Source organism: Phacochoerus africanus, chromosome 7, assembly GCF_016906955.1.
Source record: "Phacochoerus africanus isolate WHEZ1 chromosome 7, ROS_Pafr_v1, whole genome shotgun sequence".
Lineage (NCBI taxonomy): Eukaryota > Metazoa > Chordata > Mammalia > Artiodactyla > Suidae > Phacochoerus > Phacochoerus africanus.
The window spans coordinates 9,596,890-9,613,223 of record NC_062550.1 but is presented as its reverse complement, the minus strand read 5'-3'; the positions used below and the strand labels follow the sequence as shown (position 1 = coordinate 9,613,223).

The 16,334-nt window shown below is 55.4% G+C and overlaps 1 protein-coding gene across 5 annotated transcripts in view; it reads right to left on the bottom strand.

Annotated features, from left to right (window-relative positions):
- TMEM184B (transmembrane protein 184B) overlaps positions 1-16,222 on the bottom strand; it is a 48,768-nt gene extending 32,546 nt beyond the window's left edge. For 3 of the 5 annotated variants that reach the window (XM_047786268.1, XM_047786270.1, XM_047786271.1), the window contains exon 1: positions 16,072-16,197. The gene's annotated coding sequence lies outside the window, so the exon portion shown is untranslated. Of the gene's footprint in view, positions 1-10,272; positions 10,297-16,071 lie in introns of those variants that run through there. The other 2 variants (XM_047786272.1, XM_047786269.1) reach the window with 2 other exon arrangements.
- Positions 16,223-16,334: the final 112 nt, after the last annotated feature.

The following is a 16,334-nucleotide window of genomic DNA, read 5'->3' as shown; positions in this document are numbered from 1 at the left end:
CCGAGTCAAGGCAACTGAGCTGGAATCTTGGTGTTGGCACCCAGCTGTGCCTGGGCAGGCGACGTGGCTATCTGTGAATCTGTTTCTTGGGTGCGCCGTGCTATAGCCAGGGCCCGTGGGCCACATGGGTTTGGGAATTCGGGTTTTCAGATTTGAGGAAGAATTACGGTGATGTGTACAGTGCTTAAGCAGTAACACTCTCAGAGAGGTCTGAGCAGCACCCCGAAATCAAACACATAGTGTTTCCGCAGAGAAGGTGAGATATTTTTAAAGACCGTAATTAGTCTCGCATCAATTCAGGTCAGATTTTTGCCACAAAATTAGTTTGCTGCAGACTTAGGAAGAACCTCTGGGATTTCGAGCGTTCTGGATTCCAGAAAGGTGGAGAAAGGAGGTGGGCCTGGACCATCCTCCCGAGCTGCCGGGAGCGGATGCTCCGGGAAGCAGGAGTCAAGTGCGCTTTCTTCTTTTCACCTGTTTGCAAACATGAGCACCTCCCTCCTGACCTGAAACCTTCTGAGAACAGGGCAGGCTCTGACAGTGGATGCAGTCCTGACTCCTCCGCGGGGCCCACGGCCCTGGGCGGCTGGGTCCCAACCGCCCTCCCTGCCTGCTCCCCAAGTAGCCCTGTGCCAACGCACCCTCCCTCAACCTGGTCCTGGTGGCACGTGACAACTGTCTCTCACGAGTCATCCTAAAACCACGGCGCGCCGGCCCACCCCGCCCAGCCGCCCCGAGCTCCCTCCACGAGGTTGGTTCTGACAGCGCTCCCGCCTCCCACACCCGCATGCTCCATCTCCAGGCCTGACACCGTGCCAGACACACAGCAGGGATCTGGAAAGGAAGAATCAGTCAATCAAAGGACTGACTGAAGGCCCGGCATTAAGCCATGTGCTGCACACTGCCCGATTTCTGTCACGTGGCCCCCTCCCCACCATCCGGAGCACCACTGAAGGACCTGGATGTGTGGCTGGAGGGAGGACGGGCCGGGTGAGGGCAGAGGATGGAGGCTGAGTCACACCGTCTCACGCACATCCTGCAACGTGGCAACGAGGGCAAAGGGACTTATCCTGCAAGCTCCATCAGGACACAGCCCGGTCCACCTGGTATGAGCAACAGGAAGGTGAGTCTGCCAAGACAGATGCTTTTACCAACTGGCACAGTCTAGCAATGTTCTAGTTGCTTCCAGAATAAGGAAGCTCCCAACCAAACAGGACAAGAAGTCTCCTGGGGCAGGAACAGTGATGGAGGAGCCTCTGCAGGGTGGCTCACTCTTCCCTGACTTCTTCCCAAGCAGCCTGGAGCCGGCAGAGATCAGAGGTCACGTCTTATGCGCAGCTGTGATCCCAGCACCTACGTCAGAGCCTGGACGTGGTCAGTGCTCATCCGGCTTTGGCTGCACAAGGAGGCAACGGAATGAAGGTTCCCTTTGCAGTTCCTTCCAACTCTAAAACTCACGACACTCTCCACACCCCCGTGCCAACCGCCAGGACTGGCACGCTCTCTTGCTCCCCCCACAGACCTTATGCCCACCCGCCTTGATAACGACCACCTTCTAGGACCTGCTGGAGTTTGCACGTGGCATGTCTCCCCCGGTCTTTTCTAGCATTTACCATCATGTGATCAGATTTGTTCCCTTAACGATCTGAGTCAGGCTCCATGAGGGCAGGGACCATGTGGGCAAAAGGACTTGCCGAATGACAGCTCTGGGGAGAAGCTGACAGACACTGAGCCAGGGGTGTGCCTGGGCAGGATGCCTGCATCAGGCTGCTGCTGGGGAGGGCGAGGGGCACCGCAGCCTGAGTGACGGGCACCCGTGGCACTCTGCAGTTGACAGGCGCTCTGACAGCACGTGGGGTGGGTCTTCTGCCGTCAGAGCATCCCCAGACGGGCACGAGTGCCACTGGACAGAGCTCACCTCGCGCCTGTGGAAAGCCAGGCTCCACGGGGTCGGGGGCCAGGGTCGGGCGAACCTGGCTCACAAGAAAAGGGAGGAATGCCAGTTTATGAATGTCCCCTCCATCTGCTATCAGCTGCCAGAAGAGGGCTTGAAAGCACAGGATCAGAGCACAGCGAAGAGGGGGGCCCTGCTTCCAGGCCCCGGCGAGGCCTGATGGACCATATCACACCCCAGAAAACGATTAGGAGTGAAGCAAACACTCGCCTCCCCTAATATAGCCCTCACCCCATCCCTCTCCGGGAGAGAGGTCTTCTGGCTGACGCCCCTTCTGAGGATGCCCACCTTTTCCAGAAAAGCTGCCGAGTGTTGATAGTCACCAGACTCAGCCACCTGCCTTGGGGACAAGGTATTTCAGAGAATCTCACCACCTCGCCCAGATTTCATTCTGGGTCGTTTCACTTCTCGCTTGGGGGACACTTTGCTGTTCTGTGTCCCCCACAGATTTCCTGTGTGGAAAGCTGAAAAAAGGCCTCCCAAAGATGCCCGCATCCTAAACCCCGAAGCTGTGAATATTTTACCTTACGCGGCCAAAGGGATGTGGCAGGTGTGATTAAGTTAAGGATCTTTTTTTTTTTTTTTTTGTCTTTTTAGGGCCACACTCAAAGCATATGGAAGCTCCCAAGCTAGGGGTCTAATGGGAGCTGTAGCCACCGGCCGACACCACAGCAGATCCAAGCAGCAGCTCACAGCAACCCCAGATCCTTAACCCAGTGTGCAAAGCCAGGGATCGAACCTGCAACCTCAAGGTTCCTAATTGGATTTGATTCTGCTGCACCACGACCGGGGAACTCCTAAGTTAAGGATCTTGAGATAAAGAGATTTCATTCCAGATTATCTGAGTAGGCCAGATATAATCACTGGGGTCCTTATAGGAGGAAGAAAGAGAGGCGTTGGAGGAAGCTGGAAAAGGCAAGGAAATAGATTCTCCCCTTGAGCCTCCAGAAGGAAAGTGGCCCTGCCAACGCCTTGACTTTAGCCCCGTGAAATACATTCTGGACTTCTGACCTCAAAACTGGACAGTAACATATTTGCATGTTAAGCCACTACATTTTTTACTTTTTTTTTTTTAAAGACCGCACCTGCAGGACATGGAAGTTCCCAGACTAGGGGTCGAATCAGAGCTGCAGCTGCTGGCCTACACCACAGCCACAGCCACACCAGATCCGAGCTGCATCTGCAACCTATGTCCCAACTGGCAGCAATGCTGGATCCTTAACCCACTGAGCAAGGCTGCATCCTCACAAACACTATGTCAGGTTCTTAACCCGCTGAGCCACCATGGGAACTCCAGCTTCTGACAACTTGTTACAGCAGCAGTAGGAAACGAAGAATCCCTTTACAGATGAGAAAACAGAGGCGTGGAGGGCTAAAGCTGCTTGCCCAGAATCCTGGGAAAAGGGTCCTCACGCTGCCTGAGCCACTCTGTCAGGTCCCCAGATTCCCAAGCGCTGTCAAAGGGCCATGGGCTCTGGAGTCAGACCCCCGGACTTGACTTCCAGCCTTGCCCCTTACTCGCTTTATGTCTGTGGGCAAGTTATGCTACCTCTCCTCACTGCAGCTTCCTCAGCTGTAAAATGGGATTGCAGACATGCTTAGCGCTGACAAGAGCTGCGGGGAATAAACAAGTCACCGTAGGAAGGCGCTGAGAACAGGGCCCACACACGCCATGTCCCCTGGCATAACCCGCTCCTGTTTCAGTCATTTCATCCTCCAGCCAGGCCAGACATGCACACTCCCAACAGTCTCCTTCGAGACCCGGGCCAGTCCTGCCTCTGGTTGTTGGCTCTTTCTTAAACCTTCTGAGGTCATATTTTCATTCATTAGTTTCACATCCAAAGCCTTGTGAGCTGCAACCATGAAGTGCTCACACGGGCAGTCACCACACACCCATGGGCCGAGCCGGGCGGGCAACCCGTCTCTGGAATATTAACACAGCCTGGGAGGGGTTTGGGCCCTTTTATTTAAGCTGCGTGGAGAAACTGCCACCTTTGCTGAGCTCACTGGGCAGCCCTTGACTAGAGCTGGGTTAATCTGAACTGGCCACCGCTCCCACTGCAGCCGCCTGGGGATGACAGGTCCTCTGGTCCCCCCTGGGGCTGTCTGCTCTGGGAACTTCTGGGTGGCTGCTTTTTTTGGTGGGGGAGGGGGGAGTTGACCCACATCAGAGCAGGTCAGCAACCCCCAGCCTGGCCCTTCTCCAGAGGGGATCAGAGGCAAAGAGCAGCCAGGGGCTGGGCAGCTCTGCCCGCTGGCCTTTGGAAAGAGGACCACATGCCCTCACGAGGGGGCAGGGTCCTGGCTCCTAGTTCCGCTCCCCTTCAATCAACACAGACAAGCCGTGGCCACTCTAGTGGCATCTGTCCCTCTTCTCCCGGGGCCACATTCCCATGCATCTCTCAACCAGGAAAGAAAAATCATCCAATTGTGTCTATCTTTCACTTGGTGTTGGGTGGAGGGTAGGTGCTGACACAAGTGAGAACAAGAAAGTAATCCAAAATCCTTCAGCGAGGGCTTAATGCAGCCCTGTCGTTTTTTGTTTTTTGTTTTTTTTCAATCCATAGCAGGCCAAATCTTGATTCTTACAGTTTTCTCCCAAACTGAGAACAGATGGGCCAGGGCTCGGCCTTTCTAACTGGACGCTGTGTCCCTCTAATGGGACAACCTTCCCAGCCAGCTAACACCCCCCTCCCCAGGCAAACGGCTCCCCTTTGGATGCGAAACCTTGAACCTCAAGAGTCCCACTGGCCATGGGAGCAGGCTGGCTAAGCGGAGACCCCCGACCCTGCCCTGACCCTGGGACCCCAGAGCAGCCCTGTTTATGACAGCAAAAGCCTGGACACAACCCAAATGCCCATTCTCAGAATGACTACATAGTGGTGGCTGACCCTTGAAAAACAGTTGGCTTAGCGGTGCCAACCCTCAGTGGTTGAGAATCCAGGTATGACTTAAAGTCGGCCCTCTGTAGCTGCGATTCCACATCTCGGGGTTCAACCAGCTGTAGGTCATGCAGTACTGCATGTATTCATTGAAAAAACCCCATGTATAAACGGACCCAGCAGCTCAAAGCCATGTTGTTCGAGGGTCAACCGTATGTTTAAACAGAGGACCTCTATGCCACGGTGGACAAGGACTGTGCTACACAACCCGAGTGGCTCTCACTAGAGGATTTCCTGTGATTCCATTTGCAAGGTCAAAACAAGTCCATCGTGATGAGGTTTGAGAAGTGGTTACCTTGGAGGTTCGTGACCTGGAGGAGGACCTAGGGAGCCCCCAGGGAACTCCAGGGAGGGCTGGGGATATTGTGCGGCTTGATCTGGACAGTGGATTACATGAGTATCTACAGATGTAAAAATCCATCGCACTGCACATCTGTGTGTGTACTTTACTGTAGTAAGTTAATATACGTAGGCCTTTGGGCACCTTCTGTGTGCCAAGTCCAAGGGCAAGAGACTCAGGCAAGACTCTAAGCCGTAAGAGTTTACAGCCCAGTGGGGAAGAAAATACACTCAAATACAAGGTTGCCGGGGCCAGTGGGACAGGGAATGAGTGCCCTGAGGGATCAGTATGACGACTTAGGGGAGGGGGGAGAATAAACCGATCAAATGCAGGAGTCGGGTGGCAGCCAGATCTGTGTCCAAATCCTGCTTCTCACTGTGACCTGGACACGATGTTTGCTCTGCTCCTTTATCCGTACAGTGACCCACAGCCACCGCACTTGACAGTTCTTGTGCAGATGCGGGAAAGAATATACACGAGCACCCGGGCAGGAGCTGTGTGATTCCTGCGGCGGGGCTGGGTCCGCCCCGTGCCAGGCACCGGGGCTGGCGGATGTGAAACAGGCCTTGCCCCCTCCCCCAGGGCTCCCAACCCCACCATGAAGAGGGCAGCTACCACTCACCCACTCAGCGAACACGGAACATCCAGGGCTGTGAGCATTACGTGGACTCTGCCCTAAAGGCGCCTGCAGCCCAGTCAGACACCTGAGACCCAAGGTAAAAGGCTTAAGTGCCAGCGGAGAGGAACAGAGAAAGAGCAGAGGAGGACAGAGGGCTGTGCAGAGGTGGAAACTGAGCTGGGCCTTGAGAGGCAGACAGGATGTGGGCACGTGGAGATGAAGGGAAGGAAAGGCAAGCAGGCAGAGGGAAGAGCATGAGCAAAGGCACAGAGGTGGGAAGGTGAGGAGGTAGAGGGAGGAAAAAGAGACCAGTCAACTGCGGCTCAACAAGGGAGGCCGGGTAAACAGGGCCTGAGACAGGGCTTTGTTTATGTCAGTGGGGAAGGCTCTGAAGGCTTCCGGGGTCAGGAAATAAGCATATCAGAGCAAGGATTTAAAATGACGAGTCAGACAACAGCAGTGTTTCAGAGGGGCCAACGGGAGGGGACTGCATTTCTCCAGGGCCAGGGCTAGGAGCCGGATTTCCCAAGAAACACCCAAACTCCCACATCTGGTCCACATTTGTGAAACCCAAGCCTGCATTTTTTTTTTAAGGCCACTCCAGTGGCACATGGAAGTTCCCAGGCTAGGGTTGATTCAGAACTGCAGCTGCTGGCCACAGCCACAGCCATGGCAACACCAGATCCAAGCTGCATCTGTGACCTTTGGCACAGCTTGTAGCAATGCTGGATCCTTAACCCACTGAGGGAGGCCAGGGATCAAACCTGCATCCTCATGGATACCAGTTGGATTCTTAACCCTCTGAGTCACAACGGAAACTCCCAAGCCTGTTTTTTGATTAGCTGGTGGTCAGGGGCCTAAGTGAGGATGGCCAGCCCTTGAAGGGGTGGCCTTGACTTTCCTTCATTGGACAAGAGGTGACGATACATTCCTTAGGGTTCATGTTTACTTGATTTTATACATTTTAATTTTTTTAAAAAGTCACATATTCACATGAATCAGCACTCAAAAGATATGAAGGGTCTCCAGTGAACAGTCTCCTGGCACCAGCCCCAACCCAGGGGCACCCAATTGCCAGCTTCTTGCGACTCCCCAGGGGCTCCGAGCACATGCAGAAGCAAAGGCACTTACTACTTCCCTTCACTTTCACACGGACGCACGGCCCCGTGCCCACTTCTTTCACGGCGGTCTATCTTGGCAATGGCTCTGTATCTGTGCATGGGGTCTCCATCTTATTTCTTATGGCAGCAGAGTATTCTGTGGTTTGCACTGGCTCCTGGCCCCCTGCTGATGGACCTTCAGGTTGCGCCCAACCTTTTGCTATGAAAAATGAGGCAGCACAATTCCCCAGTGGCCTAGCAGTTAAGGATCGGTGTTGCCACTGCTGTGGCTCAGGTCACTGCTGTGGCACAGGCTTGATAACGTGGCCCGGAGAATTTGGGGGGGGGCGTGGTCAGAAACATTTAAAAAATGAGGCGGCAATGACTAACCTTGCAAATCAGTTATTTTGCATATGCAGTAACTCCTCTGTCAGATAAATTCCTAGAAGTGCAACTGCTGGGTAAAAGCCTTCAGGCATCTGTAATTTTGAAAATGTTGCCAAAGAGGCAGGATACATTTTAATCACTCATCCAAAAAAAATAAGCTTAATTATTGGGGAAATTACTGACAATGTGTGGTTCCAAGGATGCCAGATGAAGAAACAGTAGAGAAAACCTCATTTTCAGCAGACTAAGAGAGCACAGGGCAGGAGATGGCTCTGAACCTGGATCAGCCCTAAGGTGCCCAGTGCCCTGGTCCACGAACTCACATTTCCTCACCTGTGAACGAAGGGCCAGGCCTGCTTGGCCCCTTGGCCCTTCCCAGCACACAGAGGCTCTGGTGCCCTGGTCCCAGGGCAGGTGGAAGGGTGGACGGTGACTACAGTTTCCATGACACCCAGCCTTAATTGGTCTCCCTGGGCACTGGCGCCAGGGGAGGAGCAGACAGGCCAGGACTGTGCACTAGAGGCAGGCCTGGCGGGGAGGGGGTGGGAGTAGAGTCTGGCCATCCTGCATGAGCGATAAGCATCTCTTGGCACTTCCCCTGCACGAGCTGGAGGGGCACCACAGCCACGCAAGACACACTCAGGCTCCGTGACACTCACCGCCGTGTCCCTCACGGACCTGTTACGTAACAGCAAGGGCCACCTAAACCTCACTCGTCACTCACCAAGCGGGCAGCTGGCAGAGGACAGAGGCGTGCCTCTGGGTTCCTGGTGTCCGCGCTGTGAGTGAGGACAGCCGGGCAAACGCCGCAGGGCAGGGACCGGCTTCCTCCCACCCCCACACAGCTCCACAAACTGCAAATGGAAGAAACGGTCCTCTGCCCCCAGTGGAGTGGGGGCTACCTCTTGGCACACCAACCGGCACGGGAGAGGAAGACCCCTCGCCAACCTGCCCATTTCCTGTGCCCTGCTCCAGCACACTGGACGGCCAAGAACTCCTGTAAGTGAAAGCATACTCGAGTGCACTGAGTTTACTGCTACCAACATTTTTGTCACCACTGCACAGTGCTTCAATTTTTTGGGGGGGGGGGGCTTTTTAGGGCTGCACCCAGGCTAGGGATTGAATCAGAGCTGTAGCTGCTGGCCTACGTCACAGCCACAGCAACATCAGATCCCAGCCACATCTGCAGCCTCCACCACAGCTCACGGCTCCTTAACCCACTAAGCGAGGGCAGGGATTGAACCTGCATCCTCGTGGACACTAGTCGGATTTGTTTCCACTCCCCATGAAGGGAACTCCTGTATCAACCTTTTTTTTTGTTTTTTTTAGGGCTGCACCTGTGGCATATGGAGGTTCCCAGGCTAGGGGTCTAAGCGGAGCTACAGCTGCCAGCCTACACCACAGCCACAGCAACCCCAGATCCTTAACCTACTGAGTAAGGCTAGGGATCAAACCTGCAACATCACGGTTCCTAGTTGGATTCATTTCCGCTGTGCCACGACGGGAACTCCTCAACCTTTTTTTTTTTTTTTTTTTGTAAAGCAAATATGTACTGTTTGGAGCATCTAGATTTTCACATACCTTATTTGTTTAAAACCCACTGACAAACTCGTGTAGAGATGCACTTCTCTTCCTGGAGGCGAGGCCTTGACGACAAGTGCTCTGGGGGAGTTCGCCCCCTCCGCTCCTCCACTGACCTGCCCGTGCGTGTGCTCCAGGTGGCCCCACTACCTGGAAGGCCTCCCCACTTCTGCACCTGCCACCCGCCACCGTCAGGGCCCCCAGTTCAACTGCCTTGTCCCCAGGGAGCCTCAGCAGAACAGACTGCTGCCTCCTGGGGCCCCCACTGCTTCGACCTGGTGCTCCATTAACGTGCTTTCCACGCCTAAGCAGCAATTCCACCTGCCGGGCTTCCCAGTGGGGCTGCAGGCTCCTGGGGGCATGGCTGTGCTGGAGGGGCCACTCACAGCAGCGAGGGCCCAGGATTTGAAATCGAAAACCCAGGTGCTTCCTTCCACAGGATCTTAGGCAAATTCAGTCTATCCATCTATGAAAGAGGTGCAATAATTCCAAGATTCCAGGGCCACTGGGAGGATAAAATGAAACGGTATTTGTGAAAAGTAATTTGTAAACTGCAAAGTCCTACACCAATTCTGGTGAGGATTAGTCATATTAGTACTAATTAGTATGTTAATGTTAATTAATATTAATTTTTTCACACATATCCCTTCACCAACACCTATCATTGCACCTGCAGGCACCCAAAATGACTGCTGATGGAATCCCAGATTTCCCGTTCATTCTAGATGGAATAAAAAAACACAGCTGCTAGAGATGGAGACGAGAAGCCTCTGCCGGGGCTGCAGCAGCAGCAGCCATGGGGTTAGTTAGCTTTCCCTCGGAGCTTTCCTGTAAGTGATGACCCAGACGGCTTTGGGGAACGGCACCAAAGCAGAGCGGAGGTGCTCGGCCACCTGCCAGTAGGACAGGGCCTCCCTGAGGGCAGGCTGTCCACGGCAGGGGGCACGGGGGCGATAAAGGTACCAAACTCCACGCATTTCTCTCAGCATGGGAAGGCTATCTGATCTGAAAATCCCTTTCAGGGCGACAGAGATGGTAACTTCTAGAGGTCTCACTCCACCCCCTTTGCTGAGGTGAAGGACAGCCACCCAGGACAACCCAGGGCCAGAAGCAATAGGGTCCACAGACCAAGGTTCCCCAGTAAGGAGACTGGAGTCTTTCAGAGGATCACCAAACAGATTTCAGGCTGGAAAAGGACACACACACACACACACACACACACACACACACACACACACACACACTTACCCTTCTCCATCCCGTCTTCACCTGACTGTAAAGACCTGCTCTCCCTCCAAAAAGAAACAGGCCCCCCTGAGGGGCCAGGGCTTTCCACCCTGGAGCCTTACCGGAGCCCTGTGGCAGCCAGGAGGTGGGCAGAGGGGGATGAGCAGCCCCACTGGAGGGCGAGTGCCTGGCCCAAGGGCATCACCAGGCCCTCTGACGCCGGGCGGCGCGCCGCCTGCCCTCACGCCACAGTGCCATCCACCATCCAGGGGGGGACCACATCTTTCCCACGGACACCTTGAAATAAAGCCCCGAGGGGTTCTGTTTCAGGAAGTCTCTCATTCTTCCCTATCTACGGCTAGCTTTTCCGCGTCATGGGTTCTGACTCGGCCTTCTGTGAACAATGGGATAATGCGGGGTTACGCCCAGAAGGAAAAGATGCTCAATCTTCAACAGTGAGTATTTCTTGGTTATTAGAAGTTGGGGTGATTGTTATTCTTACCCTTCAATCTTTTGTGTTCCAAATTTAATCAGAAAGTACTGTTTTCAAAAGCAGAGAAGTCTACTGTTTCTCACAGGCTGAAACACTGAGATCAACACTGCAAACTTTCCGTGAAATACTTAATTAGTTGTGTGTGACTTTTTTTAAACATGGTGGAGCTGGAAGTGACGCAGGTTAGGCACAAAGGTTTTCTGGGTGGGATCTTCCCTCTCTGGTTTCCGCCCCAGAGGAGAAGGGAAAGGAGGTGACCCTGGGGCTTCCTGCCTCCCAGCCCAGGCCTGAGACTCCAGACCATCGGCTGGAGCCTTCCCTTGGGCAGACCCAAGGCCATTTAATTTACCTGTCAGCTCCTGATATAAACTCAGTTCTAGTAAACCACTCTGCTCTGACCTGTCACTTCTCAAGAATAATTCCAGCCTTATCCTGAGTGGCAATGATACTAACCCACCCAACCATTAGTTTGTTTAATCAAAAGCTATTTCAGGAGTTCCCACGTGGCACAGTGGAAACCAATCTGACTAGGAACCATGAGGTTGTGGGTTCGATCTTGCTCAGTGGGTTAAGGATCCAGCACTGCCGTGAGCTGTGGTGTAGGTTGCAGATGTGGCTGTGTGTGGCTGTGGCTGTGGCTGTGGCGTAGGCCGGCAGCTATAGCTCCGATTTGACCCCTAGCCTGGGAACCTCCATATGCCACGAGTGCGGCCCAAAAAGCAAAAAAAAAAAAAGAAAAAAAAGAAAAAATGGCAAGCTATTTCAGCACCTACTCGGTGCATAGCATCATGCGAGACAATGAGCCACCATTAACCCAGGACTGGAAAAACGACCAATCAGACAGAGGCCCCGTGTCATCCTTCTAACCCAAGTGTAGGGTTTCAGATGCACTAAAACAGCAGCAAACAGGAATGTGAACAAACGCTAATTCCAGCGCCTCCCCTCCCAAGGCTCAGGCAAAGCTGGGGCCAAGTCCCTGATAAGAACACTGGCAGCTTAGCTGCACTGCATTAAGGTACCTGCCCTGTATCCCACCCGGCAGACAAGATGGGGAGGGCAAAAAAGAAAACCTGAAACTTGGGGACCATCCAAACTTCTCCCCCTTCCTGTCCTCTTTGAGGCCGAGAAGATCATATCCAATTAACATTTACTCAAGGTCTACTATGTGCTGAGCGCAGATGCCAAACAATTCTGCAGACAAAGAACAGCAGCCCTTGGCTTTGCACATGCAAAGCTTCCCCCTACCTGGAACCTGCTTCCTCTCCTTACACACGGTGACAGCTTAAATGTCACCTTGACAGCCAAGTGCCTACCCAGGAAGGAAAGCCCCGTGTTCCCTCAGAGCACCCAGGACAACTGGAACAGCTCCCTCCCCAGCTGGACTCGGCTCTCTGCACTCCCAGGCACACAGGCAACACCTCTTCCTTGAATGAATTAAACAGGCTGTAAGGTATTAACAAAAGCCAGTGTTTACTGAGCATGTCCTATGTGCCCAGGGCTGTGCTGAGCTCCACGGAGACATCAGGACGTGACGGCCACACGATGGCTATATTACTATTACGCCCCTTTTACAGATGAAGGAAAGGGCATCATCTTCCCGCTACTTTTTTTTTTTTTTTTCTGGGCCCAGAGCATGCATAAGTTCCCAGGCCAGGGTTCGAACCCAGCAGTGACAACTCTGGATCCTTAACCCACTGAGCCACCAGAGAACTCCTCCCCCCATGTTTAAAGTATGGGAATTTGAACCTGATAAGCAACGTGTCCGAGGCCACAGGGCTAACAAGAGAGGGAAGTTTCAACCGCAGTCCCAATTCTCTCTCTAGAATGCTCAGCTGACCTCCCGCTCTCCCCATGACCACTTCTGTCCCCTTCCTGAATTCTCAGCCTCCTCTCCTAAAGCACCCAATTCATTAGTCTTCTGATTCCTCCCCGCATGTGCTACACCCATGGGCTCCCACAGCTGACATGGACCCCCTCAGCTGTGCCTCAACAGATGTCTTGTGCGAAGACCCCTAGTCTTCCAGCCCTGCAGGGAAGGAGGAACCGGGGTGCTCAGCTGGCCGCTCAACACCCAGCAAAGCAGGCGGGTGGGGCGGGCATCCCCTTCATGACCCCGCATGTGGGATCTGGCAGTTAGAGCCGGCTCCCTGAGCCCCAGTTCCCACGATGTCCCCAGTCTCCTCTGCCTGTGTTTACAGCACTGACGAGCACAGGGGCCTGGGAGATGGACAAGCTCAACAGTGCTCACCTGGGCAAGGCAGCTGCCCACCCAGATCCACAGTGTGAGGAGGCGGCAAGGACCTGCGAGACCCAGGACAGCCAGGAAGAACCTCGGTTCCAGCTCAGGGAGCCACCCCACAGCCAGCCCGGGGCTGGGGTAGAGCAGACACCATTACAGCAGTGGGCTCCGGAGGCCTGCCCTGAGTCACGCAGGGCTGTCAAGACCAGAAGCTGCTGGAAGAATAAAAGGGAAAGGCAGCAGGGACTAAAAAAGATGCCAGTGACCTGAGGGGAAGCAAAGGGGAGAGAGGCCCAGCCTTCCTGGAGCTACTTGCGGGAAGAAAGGAAGACGACGCGGCCATGCTGTCTTGTAACATCCGGCTCAGGGAGCCTCTTCCTTTGGGAAACTCGCAGTGCTCCCTGTTGACTGCAGTAGAGTCAAGTTCAAATTCCTCAGCAGGACCTTCAAAGGTCTTCATGCCCCGGGCCCACCTCGGCCGCGTCCGGGAGGTATTTCAGGCCCCCGCACCTCTGCCCAGAAGGCCCTCTCCCTCCAGGGCAGCGCAGACCTGTCCTTCACGGCGCAGGATGTGTCACTTTTAGGATGACGCCTGGCACACTCCAGGGTTAGTGGGGAAGAGCATGGGCTCCGAGGTCAGCTCCATGGACCAGCGTGGCTCTACCCTCCTAGGCTGCCGCCTCTGCAAAGGGTGAAGGTAACCACCCCACCTCCCTGGGTGGTGGGAGGATGAAACGCAGTAATTCATGCAAGTGCTTTGAACTGTGCCTGGCACACAGTAAGTGCTTAATAAACGAGCTGTTGTTCCCATTGTCCTCTGGCCCTGTTTCCACCACAAGCAGAGCACTGTCTGTGGCCTATCTGTTACATGGTGAACGGCCTCAGGCAACCACAGCCTCTGAGAAGACACCACCCACCACACAGCACCGCGCTGGGCACACAGTAGGTCTTCAGCCAATGCTCACTGCCCATGAAGGTCCAGGGGCAGGCCCCCCAGAGCTCTCCCAGCTGCTGACTTTCCCAGCTGCTCACACACCCAATCCCCAGTCTCCAGGCCCTGCAGTGAGAAGGGCTTTCAGTTACTTGGTTTCAAAACAATAAAGAGCCGTACTCTGCCTTCCCAGGCTGCATCCACTCGAGGGAATTTACGGGAGAAATGAGCACAGCAGGGACTGGAAATAGCACGGAGCTCCTCTCGGGGAGAGAGCTGGGCTGGCCCCGCCAGAAACCAGGAGCGAAACCTCAAAGGCAGAGGAGGAGAAAACAGCCTCCAGACACAGAACTCGGCCAACACCGCTGAACTAGGACAAGATCACTTGCGCCCACTGTGCCTTGAAGCTCTCCTTCCCACCACCCGGAGACCTTTAGAAGGACTTCCTGGTATAACCCACTACCACGTGAGGGCAACTTCCAACACATCCAGAATCCCCAAGCAACTTCCAACACATCCAGAATCCTTAAGCAACTTACAACACACCCAGAATCCCAAAGGCTGCACAAAGGAACCAGGATGCCTGTAGTCTGGGGTGGGGGGAGTGGTGAGGGATGGACAGTGCCTTTTCCTGCACAGTGGCTATCATACTGGCTACCGGGGTCTCATCTTTGGATTGGGGTCACTGTCTATGTCCATCTCCCCAGCAAACTGGAAGCCCTCAGAGGCGGGGCACAAGGTCTCATTCATCTTTAGAGCATCTGGCACGGAGTAGATGCTCAGTAAGTTACAAGGTGGTAAGATCGGGCAGCAAGAGAGAGGTCCTGGTTCACCGACAGCTCCATCCGGGCCTGCCACGTACACAGACAAGGAGACATGGGCTCCCCCTGGGTGGAATGCTAGTCACCCTTCCAGCTCCAGCTCGGCTCTCCCCTCCTGTTGGAGCCTTCTCTGCTGGCCCTGTTCCCCCTTCCCCAGCGCCAAACCCGCTCTGCATTCCCTCTATTTTATAGGCTTTCACATCACTGTAACTACTTGTTTCTAGGTTTGATTCCCCCATCAACCTGAGAGGTTTGTGTCCAAAGCCTGATAAAATGGACACATAGGTCTGACTGCTGGGGCCTTCCCGCTCCACCGTCCCCATCCTGATGGACACAGCCCCCGCTGGCAAGATGTCCTGATGTGCAGAATCTAGAGGGTCCACCAAGCACGCTGAAAAGGAAGGGCGACAGGCAGGGATGCTGCACACATACATAGCCTGTGAAGGAGTCACACCTCTGAGACCTGCGCCTCGGCTGCAGGTGCGTGAGCTTGTTTGCCTGGCGGCCTCGGCAGCACAATGGCCTCCAGGGCACAGATTGCTGCTTCTTTCCTTACATAAGGTACCAGGCAGTCAGATAAATAATACATGGCCTTCACCTCACACACAGGTATCAGACATGCAAACACCTGCTTTGCCCCTCAGCTCCCTGGGTGTGTGTGCATGTGTAATGTCTGGCCTTGCACAACCCCAGAGGGGTAAGGGATGGGAACAGATACCCATGCCCACCTCTCAACCCCATCACCTTGCCTTTGGCCTGGAGTCGACCAGCACTAGCCCCCAGCAGTGTGCTCAGGAAGGAAAGGTACAAGGTGGAGGCACACACTCTGAACCATCTCTGTGGTCCCTCTCCAAGCAAATATCTTTAGAGCCCCAGGTTCCCGTGGGGGACCCTCCGGATTGCCCACCTGTACACAAGGCGTGTGTACACCTTCAAGCATGCATCCCCAAAGGCCTGGCCAGGCCAGCCACCATCCCAGATCACAGCTACCGGCACAGGGCAAGGCTGACTCCCCCGCTCGCTCGGCAGTGCCAGGCGCCAGCACACCCACCGGGCGCACACAATCCCACTTGCAAACGGCCTGTCCATCCGCCTCCCCTCTCCCTCAGCCACCCCCACGGGCAGGTCCGATTACACTCCAGGCGCGGGCCCCGCCACGTTGGCGAGGAGGGGGCCAGGGCACACCCACGGGCGGCCCCGCGACCTCGCAGGGCGAGCAGGGGGCGCAGAGCGGCCCTGGCGGGGCCGCCCGACGCCCCCTCCTTCCGGGGCTAGGCCGGCCACCTTAGTCCCCTCCCCAACCGGGGACCCGCGGCCAAGGCGACCCGTCGGGCGCCCCCAGAACGGGCCTCTCCAGAACAGAGCAGCACCCCCAGCCCCGGGAGCCCTCGGCCGCCCCCCTCAGGGCCTCCAGCGCAGGGCGAGCGGGAGGGGTACCTCAGGAGCCCATGGCGGCGGCGCGGGCGGGCGATGCTCGGCAGCTGGACTCTGCGGGAGAGGCAAGCGGACAGCACCGCAGCCCCGGCGTCTCGCCGCCGCCGGCGCGTCCGGGGCCCAGCGGAGTGCCGCCGCGGCGCGCCTGCGCACTGAGCGCGCCGCCGGGGAGGGCGGGGCGGCAAACCCGAGGCTGAGATCACCCGCCCGGCCTTAAAGGAGCCGCTGTCCCCTACCCTCGCTGCTGGGATGGATCCCGGTTCTCC